At 45.3% G+C, this 26,874-nt stretch overlaps 1 protein-coding gene across 2 annotated transcripts in view; it reads left to right on the top strand.

Annotated features, from left to right (window-relative positions):
- WSCD2 (WSC domain containing 2) overlaps positions 1–26,874 on the top strand; it is a 101,475-nt gene that overhangs the window by 15,599 nt on the left and 59,002 nt on the right. The gene's annotated exons all lie outside the window — the stretch shown is intronic.

The following is a 26,874-nucleotide window of genomic DNA, read 5'->3' as shown; positions in this document are numbered from 1 at the left end:
GGTAGTGTTTTCAAGATCTTGGAAATAAAAAAAAAAAAAAAAAAAAAAAAAAAAAAATTCTCTTCTTCCTGAGGTAAACTGTTCCCTTTAAGGCAGGAGCTGTCATTTGTCTGCCATCTTTTTTGTACAGTGTTAGCCACATAATAGATAATGCATCCATTCTAAAAAGAATTTCTAAAAAATTTCTACCTTTCTTCCTAATTTTTTTTATCTTGTTAAAATACACATAACAAAATTTACCATCTTAAACATTTATAAGTGCACAGGTTAGTGGTATGAAATACACTCATAATGTTGTGCTACCGTCGCCAATGTCCATCTCTAGAATGCTTTTCATTCGTTTCTTGATCAGAGATGGGTAAGCTAAGATCGTTTGGACCCACCCTCTCAGTTTAGATCTGGGAAAATTGATGCCCAGAGGGAAAGGGACTTGCCAAGATACATAGCCAGTTAAAATCAAAGTCGAGATTAGAATCTAGGCCTCACTCTGCCCGGTGCCCCCAGCCGAGAGGCCTTCCCAGGCATTTCCCAGAATACCTTGCACACAAAGGTACCACATAAATATTTAGTGACCACTGGTGCCTGGAGACTCCACTGAGGCACTCCCTGGGACTAATCCAGTTCCCTTTCTAATCTCTGGGAGTTTTGGAGATGAAAACCTACTCCATAGGCTAATGGCCAATTTAATTGCTCTCTCTGGCCAGATAACACTTCAAATCTTTTCTTCTGGAAATTGCGTTGGCCCCCCCGAGATCCAACCAGTTCTTTCTAGTAGTTCCCTTCATTTTTCCCCGCCTCCTCCTGCCCACACTGGGGCCAGACGGGAGAGCTACTCTGTGATAAGAGGGCCATGGATCCCCTTTCACAGCATCGCTGCCCTCCTGGACCCAGGTGAAGGTGTGAGATGCTTGAGTTACCCTCTCAATGAGGGCATTTAGCCGAACTCTCCTCCCCTGGGATGCTCAGAGGCAGAAACCGGAGGAAGCACAGAGAGGAGAGAGAGAGGAAACAAAACCCAGCAAAACTGCCCATTCCAAAGGCGACACACTAGGAGAATGAGGCCCAGCCAGCTCTGATTTCAGAGATGTTTTAGATAGCGCCTCTGCGTGGCTTGTTTTCTCCATTGGCGGGCTGATCGGGGACGGTGCCCAAAGAAGGACAAAGTTAGAGGCCCCATTCAGGCAAGCAGAGGCAAGGGTCCAGCATGAGCAGGTCAGGGTGGGGGCCAAGAGAACAAGGGCTCTGTCTGTTCATGAGCATGGGGATGTGAGCCACAGGCTCCCGCTGGCTCCAACCAGGCGCTGGACGCGATCGGAAATCTTCAATGCAGCTGGAGAAATTTATGGGTTGGGTGGCACCAATGCTGTGTAATTGAGCTGTAGGCACAGCATTTTCAGAGTAAGCCACATTAGGGAGAATGATAAATCCCCCCTCTAGGTGGCTAAGCCTGCTCTGGGGTGAACATGACTCTCAGGGATGAGCCAAGCCCATCCCAGGAGCCCAAGGGGAGGGCTTGGGGTTTCTTTGGCTGGAGCTAGAAAAGAGCTCACTTAAATGCCTTTGGGAGCCAGGCAGGTGACCTAAGGCAGGTTCATTGAAGACAGAGGTAAGTGGGGAGCCTGTGCCACATCCGAAGTCTCGTTTTACCAATGTCAAGTGATGAGCTAAGTCGGATCCCAGGTCCTCCACCTGCTAGCTGAGTAATCTCAGACAAGTGCTTGAATTTCTGTGCCTCAGTTTCCCCATATTGAAAACTGAGTTGATGCTAGTACTTACTTTGTGGGGTTATTGTGAGAATAAAGTGAGTTGACACACCAAAGCACTTAGAACAGTGCTGGCCCATCTTATCCTTCAAGAGAAGCAAGAACTCTGGGTTTGTATTCAAAAGCTTCTAATCATTAACTATTGGCAAAGAATACAAATAGAAAAATAAGTAAATACGTTCTTTCTCCTGGCTATAGCCCACAGCCATGGACCATGCTGGCAACTTCCGGCCAAGGGTTTTGGACGACATGGACTCCAATGCTGGCTCTCCCACTGCCTGGTTCTTAACATTGCATAAGAGACCGAACTTGTCTGTGTCACGTTTGCATTCTGCGACATCAGTTGGGAGGCCGGCAGGAAGTGATGACTCACTCAAATTAGACAGAGGGTGAGAGTTTAATAATGGTGAGGAAATTGCAAAGGATGGTGCAGCATTCGAGGTTAGTGACAGAAGGAGCTGTTACCACCCCTAGTCCTGAAAAGGCAAAGGCTAGGAGCAGTGACAGGAACCTGGAAAAAGGAGCTGTGTGGAGAGAGCCACCTGCAGGAGCTGTGGTTTCAGTAAAGGGACTGTGCCAACAGAGAGAGAGGTACTGGGGAAAGGAATGCCTTGACCATTCTCTACCCACCTGTCCATCTCCTGCCAGTGCCTCCTACTGGCCAAACTCAAGCGGAAGCCAGAGAACCAGAGCACCTGTTGCTATGGTCCATGCAAACCACCCCCTAGATAGATGTGGTCCATGCAGACTACCCCGCAACAGAGAGCAGGGGGAAAAGGGGAGGAGTAGATGTGGAATGGCAAATGGAGGATGGGTGATGCTACCACCTGCCTCGATTCTGGAAGGCTTTCCATAGTCTGGTTAAAGCGTGATGCTCAACACACAATTGTAGTAATAGGTTGAAGGTATCCGCATTATTATCGAAGGTGGGAAAGCAGAGGCACTGAAAGGGAGAGTGGAGAGCCCCTGCCCCCCGCCTGGGTGTCTTCAAAGTGCCTAAATGGCCCTTTAGAGGTGACGAAGGGTGTATGAGTTTCCCATGGCTGCTGTAACAAATTATCACCAACTTGATGGCTTAAAACAGCACACATTTATTCTCTTACAGTTCTGAAGGTTGGAAGTTCAAAATGGGTCTCACTGGGCTAAAATCAAGGTGTCTGCCGAGTTTCTTTGGGAGGGAGGCCTAGGGGAAAATCATTTCCTTGTTTTTTCCAGCTTTTAGAGGCCACCCACATTCTTTGGCTCGTGACCCCCTTCTCTCTTCAAAGCCAGCAATTGTATCACTCTGGCCTTGGCTTCTGTTGTCACATCTTCTTCTCCCACTCTGACTTTCCTGCCTTCCTCTTATAACGACCGTGATGATGACACTGTGCCCACTGGATAATCCAAGATAGCTTCCCCATCTCAAAACCCTAAATCTACTCCCTCTACAAAGTTTGTTTTGCATAGAAGGTAACAAATTTTCAGGGTTTGAGGATTAGGATGTAGATATCTTTGAGGGGCATTATTCTGCTCCCTGAAAAGGATTCTAAGAAGCTTCTCAGAGGGAAAATACCCTTCTACTGCCATGCCCACATACCCCAAATCCTCTCCCACATACCCCTCTTCCACATACCTCAAATCCTCTCCATTTATGTCTCTTTTTTTGAATTAGTGATGTTCCCAAATTCCCTCACTTGTTGGTTTCCCTTCAATAATTTCCCAGAGCTGTATGTTTGTCTTTAAATGGATCTTACATCAACTCACTATTTTACTCAGCTTCATCCTAAGTGATAATACATGTAAAATCAAGGTTCGATGTTCACTTGTAATCTTTATAACTATTCTCATTAAAATAATTACATAACTATTGACATTTTAAGAAAAGTTGATATGTGAACCACCTAACAGTGCTTCGTGGAATACTATGACTGTGTACACCACATGGCAGAGAACTCTGGATTGCCATAGTAAAAGGCAAATATGTCGCCTGGATGTCAAATATGCCTTGAATCCCAGCCTGCTGCTGCAGAGTGATTGCATGATTCAGGGCTCTCCGGGAGAAACAGAACTAATAGATATACAGAACCGATATGTTTTATAAATACAGACAGAGAGAAATAGAGATTGATAATTGGCTCACGCAATTATGGAGGCTGAGAAGTCCCAAGACCTGCAGTCAGCAAGCTAGACCCCCAGAAGAGCCAATGGCGTATGTTCCAGTTCGAGTCCAAGTCCAAAGGCAGAAGAAGACCGCTGTCCCAGTTGGAAGACAGTCCAACAGAGAGCAAACTCTCCCTCAACTCCTCCTTTTTGTTCTATTCAGGCCTCCAGAGGATTAGACAATGCCCACCCACACTGGAAGTGCAATTTGCTTTCTTCAGTCCACTGGTTCAAATGTTAATTTTATCCAGAAACACCTTCACAGAGTAATGTTTGACCAATGTCTGGGCACCTTGTGGCCCAGTCAAGTGGACACATAAAGTTAACTGTCACAATGATAGTGTGGAAAGAGCTCTGAGAGAGGAGTGAGGAGACCTGGGTTTGGGTTCTGGATCTGCTCTGTGACATTGGCCAAGTCTTACTGTGTCCTGGGGCTTCCATGTCCCCATCTAGAGGATGAGACAGTTCCTCAGGTTCTCTCTAGCTCGGACAGACTATGGTTTTGCTGTTAGCTCACTGGCATATTAGTAATGAGAGACTAGAACAGGGGACAGGCAAGTTTTGACATGGATGGCCAGAGTATGAGGTACTGTTAGGGCATCATAGGGGTCCACCCCACCCCAGAACCAGCATTACCTCTTCTTCCTGGGCCTTACCATATGCACACATTGATCATGGCTCTTGGGGGAAGACTGAGTTTTATTCTGCCCTGTAGCCATCACAACAGGCCTAGAATAAGGACTCAGTGTATTATTATCTAGTTGTTGAAAGACCAATGGACTGGCAGAAGAAAAGGCAGTATGATTCGTGTGGTAGTCCCAAGAAGTCAGTGCTTACTGAAAGTCCCCTCAAAGGAGTAGAAGCCCCAGAAAACTTAATGGTGAACATGTAGGGTCTGTGAGTCAGAATCCTGGGTTCAAATCCTAGAGCCAACACTTAGGAGCAACATGGCCTTGGGCAGGTTGTTTCACCTGTCTGAGCCTCAGTGGTTTCATCTGTATAATGAGGATAATAATAGAACCAAATTCATAAATTTGAGCTGAGATTTAAATGTGATAATCTATGCCAAGTGCTTAGTGCAGTGGCTGGCACATAGTGCTCCATAAATATTAACAACTACAACTGTTATTATTGTTATCCTCTTGCCTCCCACGTTGTCTGGGAAAGATAGAGATGATCGGATAAGAGCCCATGCCTCTCCATAAAGGGGCCATAAAGGGGATGCAGGGAACTGTTGGAGACCCAGAAATGAGGAAATATGTTAGATTCTTTGAAATATACATTGACTCCACCATACTACACCTTCCCCCACTGTTCTGTGCTGACTAGCCATCTGGAACAATTCAAATATTGTTCAAATGTAATATTTTGAAACTGATTTTAAGATGATTTTGAAACGCTTGCCAAAATCCCATCTGAACAAAAAATGTATTTGTTAATTGGCTTTGCAGTGTACGAGTAGATTGTCAGATGGAAAGAAAATGGTGATAATAGATTTGATTCATCACGAAGAGGAGGAGAAGGAGCATGGGCAGGGTGGGGAACACACCTGGCTCCGCCACTTATAGCCAGGTAACCTCAGAGACAGCCATTTAGTTTCTCTGAGCTCTTTCTCCCTCTGTGCAATGGGTCACTCACAGGTTAACCAATCAAGTTAGCTCAGCACCTAGTAAACCCAACCAGTAGTAGCTGTTAAAACTGCTGAAAACAACATTTGTGAAGTGGCTGGCACATAGTAGGAGCTTTGTAGGTGTTAGTTTTCCCTTAAGCTGAAAGAGAGGTCAGTGGATGAATTTTGGTTGGATTTGAGCAAAGCCTTTCTAAGAATGGGTTGAAATCCAGCTCTGTCTGTATATTTCAGGAGCCAGCATATTTAAGAATCTGGTTTGACAGATTGCTGGTTTCCACTGAGGCGGACGGTTGTGGGTGGTGGGTATCAAGGAATCTTATTTAAACCCACAAATTCAGATGTACTAGAGAGAGCAACTTTATTAAATATCTTTAAAAGAATTCAAATTAGACTTGGAGTCTCTACTGGGTTACAAGGAACTTAATTTTTCATCATTACCGGGGCTCCCTCACACCGGGATGAAGAGATATGCCCAGGGACTTGCCCTGTCTACCTGGTCATCATCAAACCCCATTCACTTATCCTGCATGTTTCTCCCAAGTCTGGAAACTCTGCTTCTTCTGGACCAAGCTTAGAGCAGGGGAACCTTTGCCCAGGTTGGTATTTCTAGCATCAAAGGTCTACCCACTGCCTTCTGGCACTGCCAAGACTTGCTTGCAACCTCTGACCAGTTCCCTGTCACAGAAATTGCTTCTTTACCTCCGACTTATTCCCCAAAACTCACTGCAGACTCATCAATGAGCTTTCAGTAGAGTTTGCAAATGGACAGTTGTAAGATTGAATGAGGCCTCCAGATGTTTCACTTTTGCTTGCTGTGTTTGTTTATTTATTTAACAGACTTTATTTTGAGAGGGGAGCAGTTTAGGCTTACGGGAAAATTGAGCACAAAATACAGAGTTCCCATATCCTCTTTCAACCCCACCCCCTGTTCCCCCAGCTTCTTCTATGATTAACTTCTTGTCTTAGTGCGGTTATTCATTACAACTGATGAGACAATATTGTTAATTATTATTACCTGAAGTCCATAGTTTACATTAGAGTTCCCTCTGTTGTATGTTCTGTGGGTTTTAACAAATGTATAATGACACATATTCGCCATGACAGGATCATATGAAAACAGTTTTACTGCCCTAAAAATCCCCTGTATCCCTCCCTCCCTCCCTCCCAACTCTTGGCAACTACTGATGTTTTTACTGTCACTATAATTTTGCCTTTTCTGTGTTTTTTAATTAATTAATTTGTCTTCCACACTTCAAAAAGTGTCATATTTTATATAAAAACCGAGATGTCCAATATCTGTTGAAAAATCACCGATCCACACTGGGCTGGAGCTGAGTAGCAGACGGCAGCCTCTCCGACAGGCATGGCCCCTTCCATTCAGTTATCCGCCTCAGCTGTACTTGTGACTCACTCTCTATTCCTTGGCCCCTGCAGGCATTTGAGTTTTTGGACCCTGCTCTGGCCTCCTACAAAGACCGGAACAGTCTTTGACTTGTAGATTGTGTATATTTCCTCCCCCTGCAAATTATCCCTTAGGCTATGCTTCACAACAAGACTAGCCACCTGCTTGAAATGGGGGATGAGAGAAACATGTAAGGAAATCACCCAAAATTAATTCCTCTGAAAATTATCTTGCGACCCATGGGAGGCTCATCTGAGGCCACGCAAACACCCAGCTGCAGGCCTGTCTGAGGCTGGAACAAGGTCAGCCAACATCCTATGTTTGGCAAATTTCTTCTGCGTTCTCTGCACAACCTGAACCTACCAATTGTCTAAGGCTATGAGCCCTCGCGTGGGCAACACACCAAATCTTTCAGTGGCTGCCACAGCTCCGGGTCAATAATTGATGCTAATGCTACAATTCACCCTCCTGACCTTCCTCCTGGAGGATGTCAGGGAACTGGACACCCAGAGATTAAATTGCCCCTGGAGTGGCGAGTGGTAGAGTGGGTAGTGGCAGGTGCACAGGGGACACTGTGGGATGTTCAAGGCCAGAACAGTGCCTGTCAAGATACAGCCAGAAATGAAGATGGCTCTTTAATTAGGCAAGGTTTTACTTTGCAGAAAAACCTGAGTCTCTAAGCAGTGAAACGCTACCTAGTAGGATGTGAGTATGCCCCCACTCTTCCTCCTAACAAGCCCCTGGGTGGTGCTTATATTCAGAGCCTCTGGGTCAGAGATGTGGTCAAAAGAGCACTAGGTACAGAGTTCAGTATCTGCCCCTTCTGTGCATGCAGCCTTGGCAAGTTGCTTTGTCTTCCAAACTCCGTTCCGGAAACGGAGACTCAGACCAAAAAAAAAAAAATGGCAATAATACTTGTCTCATAGGAGCATAAATGGGGTTGTTATGTCCCAGGGGATCCCTCATTCCTCCATATCTCCTCTCTCAGCCTCGTGTTCCTCCCCACAGCACCAACATTCTTCTGACTGCCCAAGTCATAATACTCAAGTATCCCCTTTCTTGCCCTCCATATTTATCCAACCCACAAATATTTACTGATTATCTACTATGTGCAAGTACGGAGGGTGTTCCAGGAACACAGACAAGAGACAGAGGTTGCCTGGATTCGTGTAGTTGGAGGTAAGGGTGCAAGGCATGGAAGACACAGAGAAGGACATCGACGGATGATAGATTTCACAGGAGCAGAGAAGGGGTCTGTCTTGTTCAGGGCTGTGTCCCCAGTGCCTAGAACAGTGCTCCTCGAATAAAATTGAAACTCACCATGTACAAGCCACCTTCGCCTCCTTTCTGCCCCTGAAACTGGCGGAACCCTTTTCCATCTCTGAATGTTTGCTCTGGCCATTCTCTCCATCTGGTTTCTTTTTCCTAATGTGCCATCTTCTCAGGTATCGCTCTTGACACCTCATTCTCCAGCCAGCCCTCCTCAGCCCTCTCTCTGTCTCTCATCCCTCCCCTGGTGATCATAGCACACGTGGTGCTTTCTGTATACAAGACTCTGCGCTAGGTCTCTTACTCGTATTAACACATTTAGTCCTCAAAACAACTCTACGTGATAGGAACTACTTCTGTACTCATTCTGCAGGTGAGAGAACCAAGGCACAGAGGAAAGTGGCTATGTTGGCGTTCCACAATACTGCAGTTGCCTCTGGCCACTCCATCTCGAGTCCCGTGGAGCAGTGACTCTGTCTTGCTTGTCTCTGCATTTATAACACACAGGGCTTGACACATAATAGGTGCTCAACAAACTCACTAAATGATAACTGTCTTTCTGTGAAAAGGGGCTATTGATGGCGAAAGCCCTACTCACATTGCTCAGGACCACCTGATTATAAGGGGTTCTTATTATTCCTCTTGGACTATGAGTCGGTTCAGCTGAGAGAGGAACCCATCTCCAGAGAGCCCCTGGCAGCAGCTGATGCATCTCTCGCCAGGGAACATGGGCGTGGGTGGAAGGTCCTTGCCATCATTTGTTTTCCTCAGTGTTGACTTTTTTCCAATACAAACTGCCCCTGGCTGGCAATGGGATCCAAGAATTCAATATCATTGGGGGCATTTCTGTCTGTAGGGACTCCTGAGGTTTCTCCCTGCGCCAAGACACAGCGAATGTGCTTGGCCAGGGCTCTGCTCGGGACCTTAATGGAGATATTAGACACGGGCATGACAATGTGAGCACTATGGCTACAGCCTCATAGTTAATTTAGGGGCTTGGCTGGACTGGGGGTGAGAGCTGCTGGGCCTTTTCAGGCTGCCAAACATTAGCTTCTTTCAAAATTCAAAGTGAAGGTGAATCACTGTGGGTTCTGCAGGAGGATGACCAGTAGGGTGGCTAGAGAAGAGCAAGGCTGTTCTAAGGGCTCACTTTAGAGTCCGAGATCTGGGGTGGACAGAGTTTGCTTTAAATTCTTTCCCATTTACTCCGTAGCTAGATATAATGAAACGATAGGATATATACAATATATAAGACAATATACTATACTATGTAATAAATCCAGGATTTCACAGAAGCAGATTGGTGAAAAGATCAAGGGCACAAACTTAAGAGGCAAATGCCTGGATTCAACTCTCAGCTCTGCCACTGACAAGCTGTGCAACCCTTGGCTAACTCATATTAAATCTCTGAGCCTCGGTTTCCGTGTCTGTAAAGGGGTAATAATAACAGAACTCACCTCACTGGGTTATTATTAAGAAAGCTGAATGATTCAAATACAGGGAGGCAGTTGAGTATGTTTTAAAGAAAACAGAATTTGGAATTGTGCAGTCTGGTATTCAAATCTTGGAGCCACCGCCACCACACATGTGCTGTTTCTGGCTTCTGGTGAGTTTTTCATCTTTATGAACCTCAATTTCTTCATCTGTAAGATGAAATATTAATTCTAGTCTACCTTGCAGAGCTGTTATAAGAAAATGTCACAATGCATTTAGAGACTGTTATGGGTTGAATTGTGTCCCCTCTAGTTTCACATGTTGTAGTCCTAACCCCTCAGCACCTCAGAATGTGACCTTATTTGGAGATAGGGTCCTTGCAGATGGAACTGATGAAGGAAGCAGTTATGTGGGAGTAGGGCAGGCCTACTCCATCCTCCTGCCCTCCAGCTTCCCGTGGTTGCTGGCAATCTTTGGCGTTCCCTGGCTCATGGAGGCATCACCCGATCTCTGCCTTCATTCACACGTGACTTTCTTCCTGCACGTGTGTCCACATCTCCCCTTTTTCTGAGGACATCAGTCATAGGAGGCCCCTCACCTTCCGGGCCAGGTGACATAGAGACATGAGAAAGGATGGAGAAGGAAGGGGGCCCACTCTTCTTCTCACCTGGCCCCCATTCTTTTCATGCTGGACCCTCCCATTTGCTGAGTTGATGAGGCAGAAGTTTGAGGTTCAGCTGAGAGAGTGGTGGAGAAATGTTTCAAACTTAATCATCAGCACATCACCTTCATGATTTTTGGCCACATTTTTCTTTGAATCTACTTTTTTTTTTTACTGAAAACTATTTAAGAAACTAATTTACCTGCAAATATGAAATCAATATGACTTTTCCTAAATAGAGGTTAATCACTATAAACACTACAAAAACAGAACAAGGTTGATCAATTCTATCCAGACAGGGTTGCTGGCCTGTGGCTATGTACCTGAGGGCTTTCCCTGTCATAAAGGCAGTTGACAGAGCATAAGGGAGGCTAAAGACTTATTAGCACCAAAGAGAGACCTTCTTCTTGATATAATCAGAGGATTGACAGAAAATTAAAAAGGAATAACTTTCTTACTTATGTTCAAATGTTATTCAACGCTAGAATCTTCTCTCATGCCAAGCCTGGTTCTACACATGGAGTATTGAAAAGTCTCCTGGTTTGAGAGTCAGATCTTTGAGTCCTGTATTAGCTCTGAAATATTGGATCAGTGACTTCACCTTCCTGAGCCTCAGCTTCCTCATTTATACTATGGGATCATCATTGTACATGCTTCGCAGGCCTGTGAGGTACCCATTAAATGACTGATCTTAGTATTATTGTGATGGAGACTTCTCAGGAATCTTGTGGCCAGCATTGGGAGTGCACACCCAGGATATTCCTGCATTGAGATTCTGTTAGGGCTCCTACACCTAAGCAGAGTCATCTGTTAGCTTCAGCAAAGTCCTCTGCCATTCTAGGGGAGTGTTTATTGCCCTTGGGACCCTGCCAAGGTTAAGTGGAGTAAACAATCCTGGTGAAATTCACATACTTTGTCATTTGCTTGTAGACATAGACATTAAATCCACTGGAGGTTGAACAGGATCTGCCCAGTGCACCTGCCATCAAGCAGGCGGTGATGCGTTGGGGGCGGTGGTTTCCCTGTCAGACTCACCTGGGTTCAAAGCCTACTTTGAACCTGTTATCTACTCACTGTGTCCCTTGGGTATGTTGTCTACTCACTATGTCTCTTCTCCTCTCTGAGTCTGTTTGCTCACCTGTAAATGGGAATAGGTACCCCTGCCTCAGCGGATAGTAAGAAAGAACAGATGACATAATGCACAAAACACTAGCCAGATATTTAATAGGCGAGAACCATTATTATAGTTATTCTTTCTTGAAGCCATAGGCTGCATTCGTATTCTCTGCAGAGCTGGTTCTGCCTCTTGGACTCATGATCATCTCAAGTCTTTGTCTCAGAAATCCTTCACACGCAACTTCAATTCCATCCCAGATTTCTTCTTCCCAGACAACAGGTATTCACAAACTTGGGTGGCAATCCTGCAACAGCTCTGACTCAGGTAAGACTCTTTTATGTTGAAACTGGCAAAAAAAACAACTCAAGTGGACTTTCTAAAAAGAGAGCGGTTTATTTTGGCTCACAGACATCAAAACCCACAAGTATCTTACTTCAGGCATAGCTTGATTCGGGCTCAAACAAAGACCATCAGAAATTAGTTTCTCTACATCTCCTCCTTTCCCTCACCTTTGACTGCCTTGATAGTAACAAGATGTCCCCTAGATGTCCTAATCCATAAGAACCCAGAAACTCTCTCTCCCAGCCAGTCTGTTGGTTGTAATAAGAGTATGCCTGTCTCTGAACCAGTCACTGCAGTGGGAGAGGGAGATGGGCTATATTGATTGGCTTAAGCCATATAGGACCTATTTTCGGAGCTTGAATGTGGTGTCAACCCTACTCACTGGGTGGAGGAGATGTGGATTCTGCAGGATACTAATGCTGGGGCTGCAGTCAACCATTATCTTTACACCTTTCTCAAAGAAATAACAGATTTTTCATTGGAAACCCATCAATGCTATAATGCTAAAGAACACATTCTCTCTCTCTCTCTCTCTCTGTCACTCGTTCCCAGTGCCCTGTTGCCTGAAAATAACAAATAACAAGGTTAGAGTCAGAGTGATGAATAGGGCAAGACTGACTCGGCACTAATTTTGCCTGAAAGCTGTAGCTATTTTGGGCTCCTACTGAGCCCTGGTTTAGCTTAGCTAGTTAGAGAGTGGGGCTCTCGAGGTCAAGGGTATAAAAAAGGAGCAAAAGCATGGGTCTAGAGACAGAAGTCCTGGGTCCTGATCATGACCTGCCACTTTTGACCTGGAGCCCTCAAGTAAGTCACTTACCCTTCCCCGAGTCTTCTTTCTTCCTGCCCCAGCTCCTCAGCTAGGCACTCCCTACGACCTCTCAGGTCACGGCCTGACTTCTCACCCCAAGCCCAGGATGGATGCTCCTCCTTGTTCTTATATAGCTTTAAGTTCTTGGGTTCAGTTCTCCCAGTTTCTCAGTGAATGACTTGGGGCAAGTTTATCAATTCTTGCTGTGCCTCAGTTTTCTCATCTGTCAAATGAAGATAATGTGAGTAGTACCTATTTCATGGCATTGTTTCAGTAATTACATTGGACAATTTTTATAAGCATTTAACACAGGGCTGGGTTCGGTAAATGCTAGCTTAAAAGGATGATGATTCTGAAATCCAAGTGGAATATCAAAATAGTGAAATCAGGCTTCTGCTCCCTTATCGTGTAATATCCTTGGAACTGGGATTTTATGTTATGTTATTCTCTTCTCCACCTCATTACCTAGAACTGTCCCTGGTATATAGCAGATGCTATAAAATATGTTGACTGTCTCAGTTCAGTATGTTCTAGGAAATTCCCTTCGCTCTCTTGAGAACTTAGAATTGCACGGTTATGTTGTCCACAGGTCTCGCCAGACACCAGACATGTCAAGTGTGCAAGGCCAGTGTGAACTGGGAGAAGGAGGCTTCTTATACTGAGTGGTGTTCAAATTACTTTTCTTCTTTGAAACTTCATTCTCTACTCTCTCCAGCTCCCACCCACGCAGGAAAATCTACTAACATGCAAATATCTGCACCTAATTCCATTATTACTTTCGTGTCACTGGCTTTAAACAGTTAATGAGAAGAGCAACATGTGTGGGAGCAGGACACTGGGCTGGTAGGTTTTTCAGGGTCAGGGACGGAGGAATGAAGTCATAGAGAGGCCACCTCCCTGGGTGAAAGGAAAGGTAGCCAGAGCATGCCTTTGGTTCTGCCCAGAACTTGACCTACAGTGACTCTCTATAAACGTGGTTGGCAGTAGCGCTAATAATAAATAAATAAAATGCCCGAAACCAGGCCTCCTCTATTTGAGCATCCCATTAAGACCTGAAGGAGGTTATTTCATTTGGCGGCTTCTACCATGGGTGGCCAGGAAGCCGAAGGTGGAGGCAATACTCCCTGGGCTTTTTTGTACTGGGAAGGAGAAAATAAACTCCACACGACCTGTGGTCGGTAACTTATTTTTCTCTCCCCAAAAGCATTCTCAAAGCTGTGTGTTGGCAGTGTTCTTTGGCCAAAGAAAATGTTCTGAGTGTCAGGTATGTGTGTGTGTATGTGTGTGTGTCTGTCTGTTCCAAACAAGGATCATCTTTCAGCCTTACTTTTATTTGTGTGTGTGTGTGTGTTTTTGGTTGGATTTAGCACAATTTATTGCTTAGCCTGGTTAAAAAACTTGCTCAAGGTAGGCTCGGCAACTCTGTGCCCAGCCATGTGCTTTGCATTCACAAGACTCATAGGGGCAGGGGGGGCAGAAGATGATGATGATGGTGGTGGTGATGATGATGATGGTAATGATGATGATGACAGTGATGATAACGATAGCATCACTAATGATGATGATCAAAACAATGACAACGATCATGACGAAAATGTCAGTGTTGATGATGGTGGTGATGGTGAAGATAATGACAATGATAATGATGATGACAGCAACAACGATGATGATGTAAATGTTGATGATGATGACTGTGGCGACGATGACGATGGTAATGGTGACAACAATACTGATGATGGGAGCAAAAATCTGAGCACACTCTATGTGCCCAGCACTCTTCTAAGTGCTTTCGTTTAATTTACTGATTTATTTAATCTTCACAAATACCTATGAAAAAGGGTCTATTATTGTTGAATCCATCATTTGCTAGCTGTATGATGTGGACAAGTTATTTCATCTCTCAGAGTCTTGGTTTCCCTATCCATAAAATGAAGGGTAAAAATGGCACTTCTCTGTAGCATACTCAGTCAAAGTCTGGATATGTGTTCAAAGAATAAAAGTGATTCTTATAGTTCCTCATTTCATCCTCCTGCCAATTCTGTGCAGAAGGAGATATTATTATGACCTTGATTTTACAAAATGGTGGGCAGGTTCTCCCAGCTAGGAATTGCTGAGCTGAGGTTCAAAGCCAGGCATGGACTCTTAGTACTGTTGGCTTGCAAAAACTGTTTTTGTTGTCTCTGCAGAGCTGTTTCTGACCCAGAGGGTCCCCTGGCTAAGGCAGGGCTCAGAGGTCCACATGAGCCCCGATAAGCTCCAGAGCAAGCTGGGCTCAGTCAGTTCCAAGAAAGGTCCTCAGCTGGGGTGGCCTTGAGCTGCCCATGGAGAGTGGGGCGGGCTAAGGTGGGAAGAGGTTGGAGCTCTTGGGCACATGGAATGAGTCACTTGGTACCTGGACTACTCTGAATGCCAGAGACACAAGTTGTTCAGCTTCCTCACCTTCCACGTAAGGAGGTCATGGAGTAGCAACAGTGATGCTTCTTGATTTAGAGTAAAAAGAATCTAGATATTTTTCCAGCTCTGTAAATCCACATATAGCCAGACCTCCCAAGTTATGCCATCTACTACGGTGGCCACTGGCCACATGTGGCTATTGAGCACTGAAAATGCCACTAGCTAGTCCAAATCGAAGTGTGCTATAAGTGTAATATACATACCAGATTTAAATTTTGTTATAAAAATATAAAATATCTCATCAATAACGTTTTGTATATATTTTCTGTTGAAACAATATTTTAGATACATTGGGTTAAGTTAAATACATTATTAAAACTAATTTCACTTGTTTTTACTTTTTTAATATGGCTACTAGAACATTTAAGTTATGCCTATGGCTCACATTGCATTTCTCTGCTCTCGGCCCTGGAGTCAAACAGACCTGAATTCAAATCTCCACTTAACCACTGACCAGCTGTGTGACCTTGGGCAAGTCACTTCTGCTTTTTGGGCCTCAGTTTTCTCTATCGTGAAATAAAGGTAATAAGAGTACCTGCCTCATAGGGTTGTTTTGTGAGTAAATGAGAAATGATATAGGCAGTGGTGAAAATGGTGCCAGGTATTAGGTGTGCATTCGATAACTGAGAGCTTCATCATTATCATTATCAATAATGGATCCCAGACCTCTTTGGCCCCAAGAATTGTCTTGTTATTATCTGTTCCTTCTGGGTTTCAAAAGACTTTTGTCTCTGAAACAAACTGCATGATTTTAAATAAGAATTCTTTTTATTCTTGACTAAATTTAAAAAAAAAAACTATCAGAGACCCTAGTAATCATTAGTAAGGAATTCTGCTTGTCTTCAGAAAGGATGGACTTGAGCACTAAGTCCAATTCCAGCCAAAAATCACAGAGTTGCACCATCATTGAGGATTCATGTATAATTTTTAGGGTTTTAGAAATCCTAAGAGGTCCCAAGGACTGCTCTGGTGCCCTCAGAGACCTAAGAACCTGGTTTTTTAGAGGACCATAATCTCTTTTGACCTCCTCGTCTTATGGACAGGGGAACAGATGACCAAAGAGGTTAGGCAACCTGTCCAAGGTCACACAGCAAATAGATGACAGGTCATGTGGCTGCAGGCTCTGTGCTTATGACCACTAGCTTATACTGTATCATCATACCCAATCATCGCAACAGTTCTATAATTATTGTTTAAAAATGAAGAAACAAGATCAGTACAGGTAAGTCACTTGTACCATCACATAGCTGCAAGTAGCAGAGGTAGGATTCCATACCGGGTATACTGGATTGAATAGTGTCCCCTCCAAATTTCATGTCCATCTGGAATCTCAGAATTGAACTTTATTTGGAAATAGGTGTGATTAGTTAAGTTGAGGTCATACTGGATTTGAGCAGGCCCTAATCCAATAACTGGTGCCCTTGTAAGAAGAGAAAACAGAGACACACAGATATGCAGAGAGAATGCTACCTAAAGACAGAGGCAGAGACTGGAATGATGCATCTACAAGCCAGTGAACACCAGAGATTGCTGCTACCACCATAAGCTAGGAGGGGATCATGGAACAGATTCTCCCTCCAGAAAGAACCAATCTTGCCAACATCTTGACTTTGGAATCATAGCCTCCAGAAGAGTGAGAGAATAAAAATCTGTTGATTTAAACCACCCAGTTTTGGTAGTATAGCAGCTCTGGAAAACAAATACACCAGGCATGACATGCTTGCTGCCCCTTCACTGTAAAATCCCCAGCTTGTCCCAGGGAGATGTCCGCCAAGATGTGCCCTCTTCCTGTCTCCAGACCCTCCCATGAGATGGAGCAGCTGCAGGGCCCTCGAAGTGGCCCCACAGGCCCTGAGCTGTGAGAAAGGCCGGCTGTGGTTCAACTGTGACATCCTGTCTACTCCTTGCATTGTGAGCTTTTGCAAATTACTGTTTTCAGTTGAAAAGAGGCTCCAGAGGGCTCTTCAACTGCTCAGCGGGAGACATGGATGCTCTTGAATTAACACAGAGAAGCAGAACCTTCTATGGCGGATAGCCCCAAGGGCTCCCCTTTGTCCTGTCCCCTAGGCAGGCTGGGGAGGGACGGGGTGCCTCTCTGTGGTTCCCACAAGGGCAGTCTCAACTGAGGCCAGGTCAAAGTCGCTTATGTTTGGTGTGTCTGTTGAGGAAGGGGTCAGGCATGCTGAATTAGGCTTTGCAGTTTCCAAGAGGTTAGTAGTCTTCTGACGCCTGCAGCAGAGGGGCCTGAGTGGGTCTCTTACCCAACCTGGCTGCCTGTCATTGGTCAGCATGCACAGTGAGCCTTTATTTGGACCAAGGAGAGAGCAGGAGGCCATTGAGGAAAGAGCCAGCTCCTGGCTCACTGTGTGTGTGTGTGTGTGTGTGTGTGTGTGTGTGTGTGTGTGTGTGTGTGTCTGTCTGTCTGTCTGTCTATCTGTCTAGGCTGTTTTGGATTTGAACATCCTTCCTTTGCTGGATGATTTGATATAAACTCACTGCTACCTCTGGTTTCCACCTTAGCAGGGGCCATTCTCCCCAAAGGCTATTGTGTGCATCCTTTCAACCAGCATTCATTGAGCATGGGCTATTTCCCAGGCTCCAGTAAGCACTTTTTGCATTGTCTCATTTAATCTTTACGAAAACCCTGTGCTGTATTATTGTCGTTCTCATTTTGCAGATGACAAAATCAAGGCCCAGGCACTTGCCCAAGTTCACAGAGGTGGTAAGTGGCCAAGTGGGAATTGGATGCTGGTCTATCTTTCACCAAAGTACACACTCCTTATCATATTAATCTTGATGAGTTCTCTGCTTTCAGACCATATTCCCGCCACATGTGTGTAGATACATGTGTATGGATCCATTGTTAAAGAAAATCAGAGCTGGACAGTAGTTAAAGTAATAAGAACAGAGTTTATTCAGAACTCTTGCAGTAGGGGAAAGGAGACCTCAGGATAGAACCAGCTCAACTCTGAATCCAGCAGGAGCAAGTGGGAACTAATAGCCAAGGAATAGGGTGGGGGTTAGTGAATGGAAAATTACTAGGAGGTACCATTTATAATGACATGAATGGACCTAGAGGGTATTATGCTAAGTGAAATAAGTCAGAGAAAGACAAATACCATATGACTTCACTTATATATGGAATCTAAAGAACAAAACAAATGAACAAACAAAACAGACACAGACTCATAGATACAGAGAGCAAACTGGTGATTGCCAGATGCAAGGGGAGTTGGGGACTGAGTGAAAAAAAGTGAAGAGATTAAACAGTACAAATTGGTAGTTACGAAATAATCACGGGGATGTGAAGTAGCGCCCAGGGAATATAGTCAATAATATTATAATAACCACATATAGTGCCAGGTAGGTACTAGACTAATTGGGGGGACCGGTTTGTAAATTAAATAAATGTCTAACCACTGTGCTGTATACCTGAAACTAATATAAAATAATATTGAATGTCAACTTTAATTGAAAAATAAAAATTAAAAAAAAGAAAATTACTAAGAGGAAACATCAAGAATAAGGTGGATTGGGGGTTCTGGCAGAAGGCAGCTGGATGATCAGACATCCACCTGGAAGATGGTGAAGAATGAGGAAACTGAGTAGATAAAGAGGGTGATCAGTATGGAAGAGGAGGTTCTGGCTAAACAAACTTAGCAGGATTCTTGCTAAAACTGGACAATGCAGAGACGTCTGCTCGCAAAAGAGATCAGGGGAGCCTGAGTAGAATGTGTTTGGTTAGGGAGAAAATCTTTGTCTCTATTTATTCCCCATCTTGTCCTTAAAAAGGCAGCTACCTTAAGTGTGATGATTAAGAAGCTGGGCTTTACTATCAGACAAATCGAGACCTACATCCCAGCTCTACCACCCACTAGCTGAGTGGCTCAGTTTCCTCACCTGTAACATGAGGAATCATGGACCTCGATCCTGGGTCTGAGTTAGGTAATGTGGGAACAGCTTGACGCATGATCCACACACAGTGGCCAGAGTCTGATTGCTGAACAGTGTCCTCCATACCAAGGCAGCTCATGACCATCAGTGTCACTCCTGCGGCTATGGTTTGCTCATCCTACGAAATGTCTTTGAGCCTCTTATATGTGAATGTGCCAGGTGTTGTGAAAGTAGCCAGGGATACAGAGGTGACAGAGACAGAGTCAGCTGTGTCTTTTTATGGCTCTTGGAAGGCAAAGGGATGCTGAGCTGAGCTTGTGTGTGTGCGTCTTTGCGTGTGTGCGTCTTTGCGTGTGTGCCAGTTGTTCTTAACCGAGGGCAATTTTGACCCCTGGAAGCATTCGTCAGCATCAGGAGACGTCGTCAATTGTCACAACTGGTGGCAGAGCCAGGGATGCTTCTAAATATCCTGCAGTGCACAGGACAGCCACCCTCAACAAATCATCCAGCTCAAAGTATCAGTTGAGCCGTGGTTGAGAAACGCTGGTGCGTGCAAAGGAGAACTTTTGTCACCTCTGCCCAGACCTGCACAGGGCTCCGAAGGACTGGGAGGAACCCCGTGTCTGCACCATTCTCTCCCATCAACTGCTTCCAACCAGATAATCAGGCCTCCTCACGTTTAATAGAATCCAGGCAGCCGAGGCAAATGCAAAAGCAAAACCCAGTGCAAATGTGTTTTTATGTAAACACAGCAGGGGGGTAGCGGCTGCCTGTGGAGAAAGTACCCAGTGGCTGGTACTTCTCAGAGCAAAAATAACATCGAATGTTCCTGCTCCTTGAGCAGAGCAAGCAATGAGATGAGGGTCATGTGGGAACCCAGAGCTTATGGGAGCTGTCCCTGCCCAGAATGAGCCACCCCTTCCCTCCAGGTGAGCGTCCCAGGGGCCCAGGATGAGAGGGAAGCAGGTGTTGCTTCTCTTGGAAGTATCTCTTCCTTCTGGGCTCAGCTAGCATAGCAAGAAAAAATACAGTGAGTTTTTTTTTAATTTATTATAATTTACCTGTAGTAAGTCACCCATTGTAGTTTATAGTTCTACGAGTTTAACAAATGCATTCAGCCATGAAACCACCACCTTAATCAAGATATCTAATAGTTCCATTAGCCTCAAAAATTCCTTTGTGTCCCTTGGTAGCCCCTAGCAGCCACCGATCTGTTTTCCTTTAGCCTTTTCTGGAATGTCATGTAAATGGAATGATATAACCTTTTGAGTCTGGCTTCTTTCACTCAGCCTAATGCCATTGAGATTCATCAATGCAGTTGTATATATCAGTAGTTCATTCCTTTTTATGGCTGCGTAGTACTCCACGGTGTAGGCACAGCACGGTTGGTCCATTTACCTTTGAAGGACATTTGGGTAGTTTTGTTTGGGGCAATTACAAATAAAGCTGCTATAAACATTTGCATATGGGTTTTGGGGAGCACAGGTTCTCATTTCTCTTGGGTCAATACCTAGGAGTGGGACTGCTGGGATGTGTGGTAAATGGATGTTTCACTCTATAAGAAACTGTCAAACCACTTTCCCAAGTGGCTGTATGCCCTTTGGCATTCCCACCATTGATGTCTGAGAGGCTCAGTCACTCTGCATCCTCTCCAGCACTTGGTATTATTGAGTTATAGACTTGAGCCATTCTAGCATGTGTGCTGTCATATTTCAGTGTAGTTTTAAAGAAAATATAGGTTGCTGGGTTCTGTGGTCCTGGAGCTGCTACTTTGCAGGAGCTGGCAGAAGCCAGGTGAAGTCAGTGATTAAGAGTGTGCACAGTGCAAACAGCCACCCTGCATCCCAGCTCTGCCGCTCACTAACTAGTCCTGTGATCTTGGGCATGCATCGCAACTGCTCCGAGCCTCAGTTTTCTGTAAAAGAGGAATGGTGTTAGTATTTACTGCTGGTACTGCTATATAGTGTATAAATAATATAGTGTACCTGGCCCAGAGTTAGAGTTTATTACTTGGTAGACGTCACTATGATTATATTTACTGGCCACTTACTGTGTGTTATCAGAGCAGTTAAGTACAGTGAGTGGAGCCAGACTCTCCGGGTTCATATCCTGGTTCTGCCACCTATACCCTAGCTATGTGACCTTGGGCAAGTTACTGAACCTCTCTGGGCCTCTGACTCCTTATCTATACAATGGAGATAACCATTGTACTTTTTCAGGGGTCGTTTGGTTTTTTTATGAGGGTCAAGTTAGTTTAAATTTAAAGGGCTTTCTCTATTCCGTATTATTCAGCTGTTTATGAGGTTTAAGAATGTATAAAACTAATCTACAGAAATAGAAGTTAGACTAGTGATTGTCTCTGGAAAGGCAGGATGAGCTGGCGGGGTTGGGGAGAGCATGAGGGAGCCTCTGTGGGTGAACAGAATGTTGTGTCTTAACTGGGTGGGGTCACATGAGCGTTTACATAGGTAAGAGTCCACTGACCTGTGTGCACTTAACATGTGTGCATTTTTACCAGACCACGTGTAAATTTTCTAATGTGAAAAAAAAAAGAAAAAAATCTGAGGTGTTCCACAGAGAGTCTGTGTGTTAGTGTCTTAGGACTGCCATAAGGAAGCACCACAGACTGGGCGTGTTCCACAGAGAGTCTGTGTGTTAGTGTCTTAGGCTGCCATAAGGAAGCAACACAGACTGGCTTAGACAATAGCAATGTATTGTCTTACAGTTCTGGAGGCTGGAAGTTCGAAACTAAGATGTCAGCAGAGCTGGCTCCTTCTGAGGGCCGCGAGGCAAGGATCTGCTCCAGACCTCTCTCTTTGGCTTATAGATGGCTGTTTCTCCCTGTGTTGTCACATCACCTTCTCTCTGTATCTGTCTACACAAAAATTTTCCCATTTTATAAGGACACCGGTCATATTGGATTAGGACCCATCTTAATGACCTTATTTTAACTTGTTCACCTTAGTAAACACCCTGATCTCCAAATCAGGTCACATTCTGAGGTACTAGGGGTTAAGACTTCAACATACGAATTTGGGGGACACAATTCAACCTATAACAGCACATCCATGCACTTTCTGAGTATTTATTTTATTATTGGTATTATAAGGATCACTCATTTAATCCTCACCACAACCTCTGAGGAAGTTACTGTGGGGTTAACATGTAGAAACTGAGGCTCAGATAGGCTCCTGGACACGCCCTGTGTCTCATGGATACCGATGGTGGGGCTGGGATTTAAATCGAGGTCTGCTCTGCCCCAGAGGCTATGCTCCTTCCCAGAGGATCTTGTCCTGATTTCTCCCAGCCTCCCATAATCACTTCCATGTGGGCCACTCTAATTACCTAGACAAAAGTTTTGAAGTAGCAGCTCACCTGGGAGCTTGTTAGAAATGCACATCGTCAGGCCCCACTGCAGACCTGCTTAATCAGGAGCCCCTAGGGCCTGCCCTAGCCACTTCCAGAGGATTTCCAGGCTGCTCCAGTCTAAGAACTCCTGCTGTGCACCCTCCCTGAGATCACAGGGAAGCACTGAGTTGCCTAACTGAATGGGATCAAAAGGCCATGTTAAATCTCAGCTGGGGCCTCAAGCTTCAGCCCCATGCGGATCATGGCCAATGGCTTTCTCTGACCTTGAATGTCTTTTTCTGATTCAGGAGACTTCAGGGACCATCTGGATGTGTGAGAAGCACAGAAAAGGCCCCCTTGTGTCTGGCGGTGGTGGGACTGACATTTGCACTCAGGATTCATTCAGGAGTGGTGTGCCCAGACACTCAGCCCGGACTTGGCTAGAAGATGCCTTGTCCCAAGCTATGAGTGAGCTCTGGAGATGAGGAGAAGACTCAAAGCCAGGCTCCAAGGCCTGAGGAGCCCAAGTTTTCTTTGGGGAGATAAACTGCTATTCGAATAGGTATTAGTGTCTCCAAAAAGCCCTCTGGAGCCACACAGCCCTGGGATGAAATCTCGGCTCTGCCACTTGTGAGCTGTGTGACCGTGAATGAATCCTTTGACCTATCTGAGCCTCAGTTTCTCATCTGTATAATGGAGAGAATAGCATCCACCTAATGACTAATTACAAAGTCATTAGAAATTATGCATTTCAAGGTCTAGAAGCTCAACAAGTGAAACTGTCATTGTTAGTGCTTAAAATCAACATAGACCCCAGGATTTTAAAAGTTAAAAAATAAGGTTGTCAACTTCCTCGTGGTAGGGGCCACGCCTTCTACAGGGGTGTGTATCCACCACACTTGGCCTACAATAGGCCTACAATAGGTACTGAATAGATGTTTGTCGAATGAAGAGATAAAAACATGATGCACCCCCAGACTGGGGATGATTGGTAAGTACTGGTGCCTGTGGATCAGAGCAGACATCTTTTGAGGTGAGGAAAGAGAAATTTTCTCCAGAGATGATGCATTTGTGAAGTTCGTACAACATAAACTCTCCCCATGTATTGATCCCCTGGTCCAGGCCAGACTTGGCAGGTAGCTGGCACTCAGTGAATATTTGTTGAGTGAATAAATGAATAAATGGATGGATGAATTATAGTTTGAATGGGGTAGGGAGGGGACAATAAGTAGGAGCCAGAAGAAATTTTAAAGTAGGTTTTTTTGTTTTTGTTTTTGTATTTTACAAAAGAGAAACTGGAGACACAGGGCAATCTATTTGCCCCGGGCTGCACAGTCATAGAAGGAGCTTGAAAAGTGGGACAGGAAGAGGAAAGGATGTGAGAAACCAGGCTTCAGTCTCCACCAGTTGCCCTACAGGGGGCTGGGGCTTTCACAGTCAGGAGCCCCCTTCAGCCCTCACAACCACCCAGGACCCTCTACATAATTTGCATGGTCTAGTGCAAAATTAAGATGCCCCTTGCTCAAAAATTAAGAATTTCAAGAAAGCGAAAAGTGCAGGGCACTGTAGGACCATAAAAAGAGCCTGCATCACTTCACTTAACAGTTGGGGAAATCCCAGCTCAGAGAGGCTCTGAATTTCACCCAGGACACCCAACCTGTCTGCCCGGATCTGAAACCACAAACTTTAGCAGTCATTTAGTCCACCCTTCACTGTATTAGTCTTGCCTGTGACCATCGCCCCTCACCTATTTCTTTAGCTGAGCAAGTGTCCCAACTTCCTGTTCAATGCCCCAGGCAGGCAAGGTCCTCCTGTGCAGACTGAGAGGAGACCCTTCCAACCCCCACCTGAGTGCTGCAGCCTGCAGCACCAAACCAGCTCCTGTCTCTCTCCCTGGGCTATATAAAGAGACAGACCTTCCCTCCCACCCTGCCGGATTTATTCCTGGGGATGGGTGGGTGGATGCGTGTTTGTGTGTGGGGTGTTCCATCTAAATTTAAAGACATCATGACAGCAACGACCTAATAATGTTGGGGCTGGTGAGGCCTTTTTTTTTTTAGAAATATCACAAATAAGTTGAGGGATAAGGTGCTGCCTCCAGTTCTAACTTCTTCCCAGTCCACCCTTCCTGGTTCTGTGCTCGCCAGTCCTGTGAGATGGGGTAATAATAGTAAGGCACACCTGCTGGTGCCAGATGGGGAACCTTGAGAAGTGGCAGCTTTGTGCCCATTTTACAAGTCAGGAAAAAGGAGGCTCAGACAGTGGACGTGCCCTCCCGCTGCCTCCAGTTCTAACTTCTTCCCAGTCCACCCTGCCTGGTTCTGTGCTCGCCAGTCCTGTGAGATGGGGTAATAATAGTAAGGCACACCTGCTGGTGCCAGATGGGGAACCTTGAGAAGTGGCAGCTTTGTGCCCATTTTACAAGTCAGGAAAAAGGAGGCTCAGACAGTGGACATGCCCCACCCCAAGGTCTTGTATTATGAAGTCACAGAGCCAACCTACAACTCAGATGACTCCAACACATTCCAGAACCCATATGCCTCCAGCCAGGCGATGGCTGCCTGCACTGATTCAAACATGAAGTTAAAAAATCACTCTGATTGTGTTGAGGCCCAGAAGTGTGCCTGGCCCCATGCTGAGCCTCTCAACAGCCAGGCAGTGGGTACCATCATTCTCATCCCATTTTGCAGATGAGGAAAATGAGGTTTAGGGAAAGTGGCTCCTCATCTTCTCAATGTTAGTAAGTATTGAAGCCATATTCCAACCCAAGTCTAATAGACATCAAAATTCATGCTCTCTGCATCTCTTTTTTTACACCACAGCCAACTATGGAAAAAGAAAATACAGATAAACAAAATGAAAAAAAAGTCACTCTTGGACCTACCATACAAGAGGTACCATGTCTTTGCATACCTTGCTGTGCTTCTACCCTGCTGTTTTTCCCTGCTGAAGGGAGGTTTTTTTCCACTGAAGTGGCTCCTGGCCACTGACCCTTGGCATTCTATAATTGCTGAGAAATTTAGAGATGACTTAAAATATGTAATTCATGGGCACATCTTTTATCCTGGTCACTGGAAGGCATTCTAGCATGAGACCATACAGTAGAATCTTATGATAAAGCACTAGAATCAAATCTAGAACTGAGCTCTAGAATCAAAGACTAAAACTCTGTAATCTGGAGTCAGATGGGTCCAAGAGTGGTATTCCGGTCCACTCTTTTGTGTATTCTTAAGAGCAAGGTCTAGAACAAAGTCTAGAGAGGTTTTTCATTGTCATGACTGGGGGATGATACTGGCAGCTAGTGGGTAGAAGCCAAGGATGCTGCTTTAACATCCTATAATGCACAGGATGACCCTCACCCCACCCCTCTGCCAACAAAGAATTATCCAGTTTGAAATGTCAGCGGTGCTGAGGTTGAGAAACCCTGGTCTAGACTTTCGAAGATGTATGCTGGTTTATTCTTTTGACAGTCCCAGAAGGTAAGAAACAATGTTTGGTCAGAATAAAAAGCTTTGGCATGTCACACTAAACATGTTTCTTGGGCAAGTCACAGAGTCCCTGCTGCTTCTGTGAAGCCAGTTGGAAGGTTCCTGCCACATGCTGTCAGTGGGGATGGACAGATAAGGATGGGTGCCATATGTGTATGTGCTGTGGGGAAAGGTGGCAGGCCTGGGGATGTACATGTTCACACATGCGTGTGTCTCTGTTGGCATGTGTATACATATGATCCCATGCCATGTTCTAGATGGTATGCTGATGGTGAGCCAAGAAGGAGCTGAAGCTTGGTCAGTTTCTAGCAGTGGTTGCTGTTGTGGGAGGGGACATCTCTGTTGGATGCCAGCAGAACTCCTTGGGCCACTGAAGGACATGGTGAACATACCACAGAGTTCTAAGGACCTCCGTGCCTTCTAGAAGGGGCTCATTTCCCTCATTTCCAGCTGAGGGGCTTCAAGAAGGGCCTCAGCTTACTGAACAGGCTCCTTGGAGAAAGATTCCCTGGGTGTGGAGGCCCTCAAATTACCCCACTGGCCCCGCAGAGGAGGTGATGTCACGTAGAGGTTATGATTAAGGTTCTGGAGTTGGACAGGCCTGAGTCTGAGCCTTGCTCTGCCACTCACCAGCTCTGACTTCTGGCAAGCCAGCTGACCTCCCCCACCTCGATTGCCTCATCAGTAACGTGAGAATCAAACCAGTCTGCCAAGTGCAGCCACTGGAGGGAGTCAATGACAGTGTAAATGGAAGGAACTGGCACACAGTAGGTGCGCAACAAATAGTAGTTTATCCATCTTCCTTCCTTCCCAGCAAGGGTGCCAAGGCTTAAGACTGAGGTCCAGAGGCCTGGGTCTGGGTAGAGTCACTGCAAGACCATGGGGAGTCTCTCTACCTTCCCCTTTTTGGGGGCCTCAGTTTCCCCATCTGCCCATGAGGAAGTTGGCCTGTGGATTGTGAAGGGGCCTCCCTCCAGCTCTGATGGGCTTCCTCTAAGTCTGCTCTGAGTCAGCTGCAGGGGTTGGCGGCCCCTCCAAGGACACTGAGTGCTCTCTGAGAGAAGAGAACTTGAACTTGTGCAGAGACCACACACATACACACACACACACACTGGCATGGAC

The sequence above is a fragment of the Pteropus alecto genome, unplaced genomic scaffold, assembly GCF_000325575.1.
Source record: "Pteropus alecto unplaced genomic scaffold, ASM32557v1 scaffold259, whole genome shotgun sequence".
NCBI classification, from domain to species: Eukaryota; Metazoa; Chordata; class Mammalia; order Chiroptera; family Pteropodidae; genus Pteropus; species Pteropus alecto.
This window is presented reverse-complemented; position numbering and strand designations above follow the sequence as displayed.